Source organism: Nannospalax galili, unplaced genomic scaffold, assembly GCF_000622305.1.
Source record: "Nannospalax galili isolate Female #2095 unplaced genomic scaffold, S.galili_v1.0 scaffold25, whole genome shotgun sequence".
In the NCBI taxonomy this organism is placed as follows: domain Eukaryota; kingdom Metazoa; phylum Chordata; class Mammalia; order Rodentia; family Spalacidae; genus Nannospalax; species Nannospalax galili.
In genome coordinates, this window is record NW_008355642.1 from 142,115 (window position 1) to 150,476 (window position 8,362).

Here is an 8,362-nt window from a genome sequence, read left to right on the forward strand (position 1 = left end):
CAATATCAAAATCAATGGACTGATTTTGGTATAAGCTTAAAGCTTATTCGTATTTCAGTAATTATTCATGCACTTTGTGTGTATGCACACCTGTATGTAAACTTACACAATCATCACTGCAATCAACTTACTTAGTAATACAACAACAGACCGCTTCAGGTGACTCATTCGTAACTCACACCAATCTTATTCTCTCCCATTCCTAATATTTGACAATCATTAATCCTGTATTTTATAAATGCTACACAAATAAAATCATATGATTGTGTTTCAGATTTTTTTTTTCATTCAGCATAATCCTTTGAGCAGTGGGTCCTTGCTGAAGAAAAAGAGCAGAGAGGGAAGACTAAAAGACAGAAAGAAAAATGGAAGTCAGAAGGAGAGACAGAAAGAGAAAGTGACATAAGATGCAGCCATAAGGAGTCTTGGCTATGCTCGGTCCAGTTCCCATCTCTACAAAAGAACTTATAGGCACACTAGAAAACAGAAGTCCACCAAACAAAGGCATGAAGCACAAAAGAACAGAACACCAGAGCAAATAATGGGGCCCAAATGGACACAGACATGCAGTGGCCACTTTGACTTATACCTTTAAACTTCATACACCAAACCAAAACCATAGGGGAACAAGAGGATGTCTCCTGCTGTCACTGGGAACTGGGTTTAATGATTGCATCCCATCTACCTGAGGCACCCCCCCCAGCCCCCCTACCCCCAACCTCCGCCCCCAAATGTCCGGAGTTCCAGGAAAAAAAAAAGACTCACCATCTGTTCTGTCCTCAGCATGCATCAGCCAGCAGGGTGGTTTTCTTGTTTGTTTGTTTGTTTGTTTGTTTTGTTTTACTTTCGTTTTGGTTTCAATTTGGGGTGATCACTGCCAGGGCTCCCTGGGGGCTCCAAGTCTACTAACAGGTTCTCCCATGTATCAGACCTGTCCCAGGCTGGTGACTCTTAAATTTGTGATAACCAAGGTTGCAGGCTCCTGTGGACCTCCTAGTACCCCTAGTGGGCTTGCCCCCATGTTGGACCTGTCCCAGACCCGGGTCCTGGGTCTGGGGTCTCCCAGGATCTTGCTGGTGCCTCCAAATGTTACAGAGTTCAAGACTACCAATTCAGGAAAAGACCACCTGACCCAATTCAGATTTTAATTAGCCAAGTTTATTGCTACAGAAAGACTGACAGTCTCCAGAGGTCAGATAAGAGACTGCAGTGAAGCTACTAGGGGAAGGGAATCTTTTTTAAAAGCAGAAACCACAAGCAGTTGCAAAGACAATAGGGTCACATTGACCCTTAAATGTAGCAATAAGCAAGTTCACAGAAGTCAAAACAAGCAATTGTTAGTCATGTTCTTAACAGATGTATAGAGACCTTGACAGTAAGGAGCCTTCTGATTTATTATTATTATTATTATTATTATTATTATTATTATAATTATAATTATTGTTGTTGTTGTTGTTATTGTTATTATTTCACCATTTTACCAAAAAAGGCTGGATATTGTTTTCCTTAGTTCCCTTGCTTAGGCAAGAGTCACTGCTGCAGTGTCTGAGAAAAACACTCTTCTAAGGGAAATTAACTAAGTTCAGACCTGACCTTGAGCTGGCTGAGTTTCTGATTTTTAAAGTCTGAGATGGCTACGTTGTACAAAATCGAGTTGCTCTAGTCATTAAAACTGCTCTTTCAGAAGACCCAGGTTCAATTCCTACATGGCAGCTAATGACTGTCGGTAACTCCAGTTCCATGGAATCTGATGCCCTCATCTGGCCTCTGTGTGCTATGCATGACACAGGTGCACTTAAATGCATATACATGTACACTTATATACATAAAGGAAAAATAAATAAAAATTTAAAATTATGCACAAATACATCAAAATTGAGTCCAATCTGGGAAAAACATTAGCACATTTTATTGCTTCTTTTTCAGATTCAGTATTATAAGCAAATTTTTAAATATATAACATTTTGTAAAGGCTGTGTTTCCCAATCCTTTGTTACAATCTGGAACAACCAGATGCTGTAAACTGTAACAAAAAGAAAACCTATTATCATCTTACCTCCATAAACAAAAAACTCAAGCATCACATTATATGTACAGGTTTATTTCCACTTAACTATTGTTTCTGCTATAGCTTTATACCATTCATATTAATTATAACTTGTTACCAAAGTAAGTGACTTCTAGCTCACAGAAGAAAATATTAGGAGGCAAATAGCTGAGAAATATCACACACCAGAATTTAAGACTAAAAACTCATAAACACACAACTTTGTATAACCTCATGCTTACATTGTACAACTTGTGTGTGTGTTTGTGTGTGTATGTGTGAATGTGTGTTTGCATGTGTCAGGGCCCATATGTTGTGCATGCATGGTGTATGTGTGTGTGTGTGCATGTGGAGTCCAGAGGTCGATGCTGGGTGTGTTCTGTATGGAGGAAGGGTCTCTCATTTGAACCAAGTACTCTCTGATTCAGCTAGTCTAGGGAGCTAGCTTGATCTTGGGGATCCCCTGTCTCAACCTTCTAGGTGCTAGGATTACAGGTGGGCTATCACATGCACCTGGCATTTATGTCGGTGCTAAAGACTGAGCTCAGGTCCTCACTCTTGCATGGTAAGCGCTTTACCAACTGAGCCATCACTCTAGCCCTGCTGTACACCTTAAAGTTTCAAAAATCATGCCCAAACACAATGCCAAGGATACAGCTATTATACAGCAATGCAAAATAGAAGAAACAAATCCATATCAGATTATGCATAGCACTGTTTTTGCTTTATCCCATTTCATGTACAAATGATCTAGTAATTTGGACTGGTGAGAAGACTCAGGAGGTAAAGGTGCTTGCTGCCCAATACACAAGTCCGACAACCTGAGTTTGATCCCCAGGAACCATGTAGAGATAGAAAGAGAAATCTGACTCCATAAAGCAATCTGTTCACCAAGGCACATGCATACTCCCTCCCCAATCATACAATACATTGTTGATAATGAAATAATTTAATTTTTAAAATTTACTTATTTGTATTTTATGAGTATCTTGCACACAGGGGCTAGAAGAGGATGACAGAGTCCCTCAAACTAAAGTTACAGACAACTATTAGCTGCCATATGGGTGCTGGAAACTGAACCAGGGTCTTCTGCAAGAGCAGTCAGTACTGTTAGCTGCTGAGTCCTCTGTTCAAGTGCAGGAAGTTTTTTTTTTTTTTTTGAGGCCTAGAATTCACTGTGTTCTTAACTGCTGAGCCATCTCTCCAGCACCTCAAATATTTTTTTGTTTTTGAGACAGGGTCTCACTCTGTAACCCTAGTTGACCTGGAACCCTCTAGGTAGACCAGGCTACCCTTGAATTCCCAGAGATCTGCATCCTCTGCTTGCTGAGTGCTAGAATTAAAGGTATGTGCCACCACCCATGACTGACTCTGCTTTTTAAAATAAAATTTAAAAATTGATCTGGAGCCTAGAGAGATGGCTCACCAGTGAAGAGCATGGGCTATGCTTGCAGAGGACCCAGGTTTGGTTTCTAGCACCCACATGGTGGCTAACAACCATGACTCCAGTTCTAGAGGCTCTGATGCTCTCTTCTGGCCTCTGAGTTCAGCATGTGGTGCACTTAGATACATGTAAGCAAGGCAGTCATACACATAAAATAAAAATAATAAAAATATTTTTTTAAATTTACAGAAATGATCTAGCTGTGAAAGATTTTTCACTAATTATTGTTACTGTTTGGACCTGGAATGACTCTAAAGGTCTGTGTGTTAAACATTTGGTTTTCAGCTTGTCTCTACTGAGAGGTGGCAGAACCTTTAAGAGGTGGAGCTTACCAGGTACAATGTTAGGTGGAAGAGTCCCCTTTAGTGGGACTTTGGAATTCTGGTTTGTTCCACCACAATGGACTGCTTCTCCACATGCTCAGAAGCTATAGGCCAAGGGGCTAGAGAGATGGCTCAGCAGTTAAGAACACTGGCTGCTCTTGCAGAGGACCCAGGTTCAGTATTCAGGAACAACATGATGGCTAACAACATCTGTAACTACACTGATGCTCTCTGCTGACCTTGACAGGCATTGTACAGCACAAATGCACTTACATACATGTAGGCATTACACTTATACACATAAAATTTTAAAAAAACTATAGGCCAAGAGATCATGAATGAAACCTTCAAAACTCTGATTATTTTGATAGTAGCTCTCCTTTTAAGTAGATTTCCTGCAGGTATTTATAATAATAGTGGAAAGCTGACTAACAAAATTAGTTTGGTTTGATATTAACACAAATATCTAATTTACCTAAGGATATTGAAAATTATGAACTTTTAGAAAAGAAAATTGCAGTTGATATAAAAAATTTTTCAAAATAAAGGTGAAATTTAGAAGACATTTACACATTTTCAATAGATTATTTAGGAGTAATGTTAGCTTGTTTCATTAATAAACAATGTTATGATTAAGGAATTTACATTTAGTTCACTAAATAAAAACATCTTTTTGAAAAATTTACTTTATTTACATGAGTGTTATGCCTGCATGTATGTAAGTGCACCCATGCATGTAAGGCCCACAGAGGCCAGAAAAGAGTGTTGTAGTCCCTGGAATTGGAGTTCTAGATGGTTGTGAGCTGTGTGTGAGATGTGGGTACTGGGAACCAAACCCAGATCCTGTGTTAGAGCACCAAGTGCTCTTAACTGATGACCCATCCCTCCAGCCCCAAGAAAAAAAATCTTGTAAAAATAAATACATATTCTTTATAATACTTAATATACTTCGGGAAAAAAAAACCTTGAAGCTGTTTTCTTTTTTTCTTAAGATTAAACTATTAAAATAGCCTAAACTGTCCAAAGAGTAAATTTATATATACATAAAGTATTTTGCTGTTTCTAAGGTAACATTTCTATAAGGATTTTACTTATGTATAATGTATAAAAAATTCATTAATCCTTTTTTTCTTTCACTTACAGGAGTATTAGGTTTTATAAGTGATTAGAAAAATCACTATTAGCTAGGCATAGTGGTACATGCTCTTAATCCCAACACTCAGGAGGCAGAGGCAGGCTGATCTTTGTGAGATTGAGGCCAGCCTGTTCTCCATAGCAAGTTCAAGGCGACCTAGGGCTACAGGGAGAACCTGTCTCAAAAAGACCAAAAAAAAAAAAAAAATTCACAGTTACCTTCTTTAAAAGTCATGAGAAAAATTAGTGCCATTCACAGGCAAGAAATCTTTTTATATATGATAAAGAACTGTCTGGTTCACAGAAACATATGACTTCTACTCTACAATTCCCATGACAGGTCAAGAGTAAGCACATGAACACAAAATCTCATAGATCTAGATATGAAAGAGCTATTGTCCTTAACAACGAGCACAAAATTGTTTGATTTGCATACACAAATAGACAAATGAAAAGCTTGTTCAAACTAGATTCTCTGTCTCTCATCCAACAGAGAATAACTTTTCACCATCCATCCAATAGACATGACCAAATAGTGAAACAAACAAACAAACAAAAAAGAAAGGTCAACTAAGTTCCAGGGGACTATGGAGCATCTCTCAAAATATTCTGTAACTGTGGTGAGTCACCTGTCCTCTTGTTCAGGGATGTCATGGAGACCCCACCAGATGGACCTGAACGAGTGTCCAGTCTACAAAGAGGAGGGTCAACACAGAGGAAACATTTCCTCCAGGCTTCCGAGTGAAGCCAGCCATGGTTGAGCAGGACACTTGACTTATCTTCACATAGATGGAACTGGTAAAAGAAAGGAGCCAGGGCTCCTCTCAAGCCCATGTGACCCCTGAGGAACAGATCCTCAAATGACTTTAGGAGTAAAAATAAATTGGTTTGTTTGGGCCAACTGTATGTTCTTAAACACCCAAAAGGAAAGTATAGGCAAAGATTAAAGTGATCAGTATATTTCTTTAAGAGTCCATGTGTATAGCTAAAGGCTACATAATAAGAAACAATGTCAGACAGGAGATACCTTCCTTGGGCCAGGGTGGCCCAAGAGACTCCTAGACAGTAACCTAGCATAGAACTGGGAAAATGAACTGCAGACCCCAATCTTATCTGAAGGAATGTTGGCAACTGATTCCTGTTAGATGAAGAAGAGCTGATTGTCCTAAAACAAGGGAATCTAGATAGGCTGACTAGACTCAGCAGATAGACTTGCACTGGGGAACGGCTGGGGGCACTGACAACACAGTGGACAGTAACAGGTATGACAAAGTATATGGGCTCCAGTGTTGGGGGGAGGCTACGGGAGGGTGCCGTTTGGGATGCAGGTATAAAGATGAGTAAGATTGTTTGGGATGTTCTGTATGAAATACACAAAAAATCAATAAAAAATAAATGAAATAAAATGTAAAATTAAAAAGAAGGAATAATGGACAAAAGTATTAGTATAGTCACTGCTGTTTGTTAAGGCAATAGACATTGCAATACTTTATTTTTCTGGATAAAAGAAATTCAGAATGAAATTATTAGAATATAATAGTAGATAAGTCAAAAACACCAAAGTTTCCTATAATTTCAGAAAAGGATGAAGAATTGATCAACTGATACATGTGTGTATGTATGTTTGTGTATTATGTGTATTTTTAAAAGATTTATTCTTATTTATGCATATGTGTGCATATCTGTGTATATGTGCACAGGTGTGCAGGTGCCTACAGAGGCCAGAAGAGGGCGTCAGATTACCTGGATCTGGAGTTACAGGCAGATATGAGCCACTCAACTTGGGTGCTGGCAGCAGTGCTCCAGTTTTCTGAAAGAGCAGCAAGCTCTCTTAGTCACTGAGCTATCTCTCTAGCCCTGTATTATCACATGTGTGTTTTTGTATGTACTCATGTGTGTAAAAGCACACATATGCATGCACTTAGTACTGGAGGAGAATGGATTCCAAGACCCTTTGTAGATATCAAATCTTCAAGTCCCTTATATAGAATGGTGCAGTATTTGCATGTAACCTGCACACATCCTACCGTAGACTTTTAAACATCTTCATTACTTTTAGTATGTAAGATAAAGTAAATGCTGCATAAATAGCTGTTACACTGTATTGTTTAGGAGATATCAGGAGAAAAGTATTTTACATGTTCAGTACAGACATAATTCTTTCCCAATATTTTTGACCCATGGTTGGTGGCATAAACAAATGCAAAGTCTGTTCACACACACACACACACACATACATACACACACACACACTTAAACATGCAAAGCTAGACAATATATATTATATATGACATATATATTATATTCATCTAGATGGCATTTTTATTGTGCAAGCAAATCTAAAACTCAGGAAAATAGTTACACTGGGAAAGCACTGTGGAATATGTGCTCACAGGGGGTTACAGAGGTGCTATCCATTAACCTAGGTGGTACATACATGGGTGCACAATTTATTGTCATCAATGAAAGCATACAGGAATCCTCTGGCCACTATTTTATGTCAGTATATCTTATAGGCTTGAGATGTGACAATTTAGTTATGCACATGCACAATCTTTGACCAGTTGTTTTCTCTCTCCAGACCCCGAGTGAGCTGCAACAATACTTTAAGATTCAAATTCCGTGTATGTTCCTTATGTATTTTGTAGTCTGAAGCACATTTTCACAGAAATCATAAGGTGCCAAGTATGATAGACTGACACTGCTGTGTGGAGCAGTATAATGGTCATCCTTTCTCAGAAGTTGTAGAGTCCATAATTTTATACAGTATGGATCAGGAAGTAAAAGGAAAACAGAAATATGGTCTAAATAAAGGCATTCATGAACCAGGATGAAGTTCCCACAAGATTAGAAGCAGATACTGTTACAAATAATAGTGTTTTCTTTCATTTGTTCTGTGAAGAATAGTATGTTTAGTATGTTTGTATTTATATTTATAGAATTTGCATGTTTTACAAATAGTAATATAAGAAGAAAACTTAGTATTTGTCATGAGTGACTGGAACAACCACAGTTGAGCGAAATAAAGACACTTAATAAAATCTGCCATTTTCATATGCTTTTGGCTTCATAGTTAAGCAGAACAAAGTGAAAATTATAATATTCCACAAATGTAAATACAACTATCACATCTCCATTAATCATGTACTACATTTGATATTCTCAGTTAAAACCCTTAATTTGCCTGCTATCCTGCCTGCAGTCCCCAGAGCAATTACTCTCTTATTTTCCTAGGTATCTATTTAGGGGAAAATAAAATAATGAAATAATCTTAAAAATGAAAAAAGAAAAAGAAAAAACTTCAAGTATTGTATTATTGCCATTTGTGGGCATTAACCCTGGTTCATTTGACATTGGGTCAAGTGTTAAGAAACCCTAAAATGGGGCTGGAGAGATGGCTCAGTGATTAAGAAC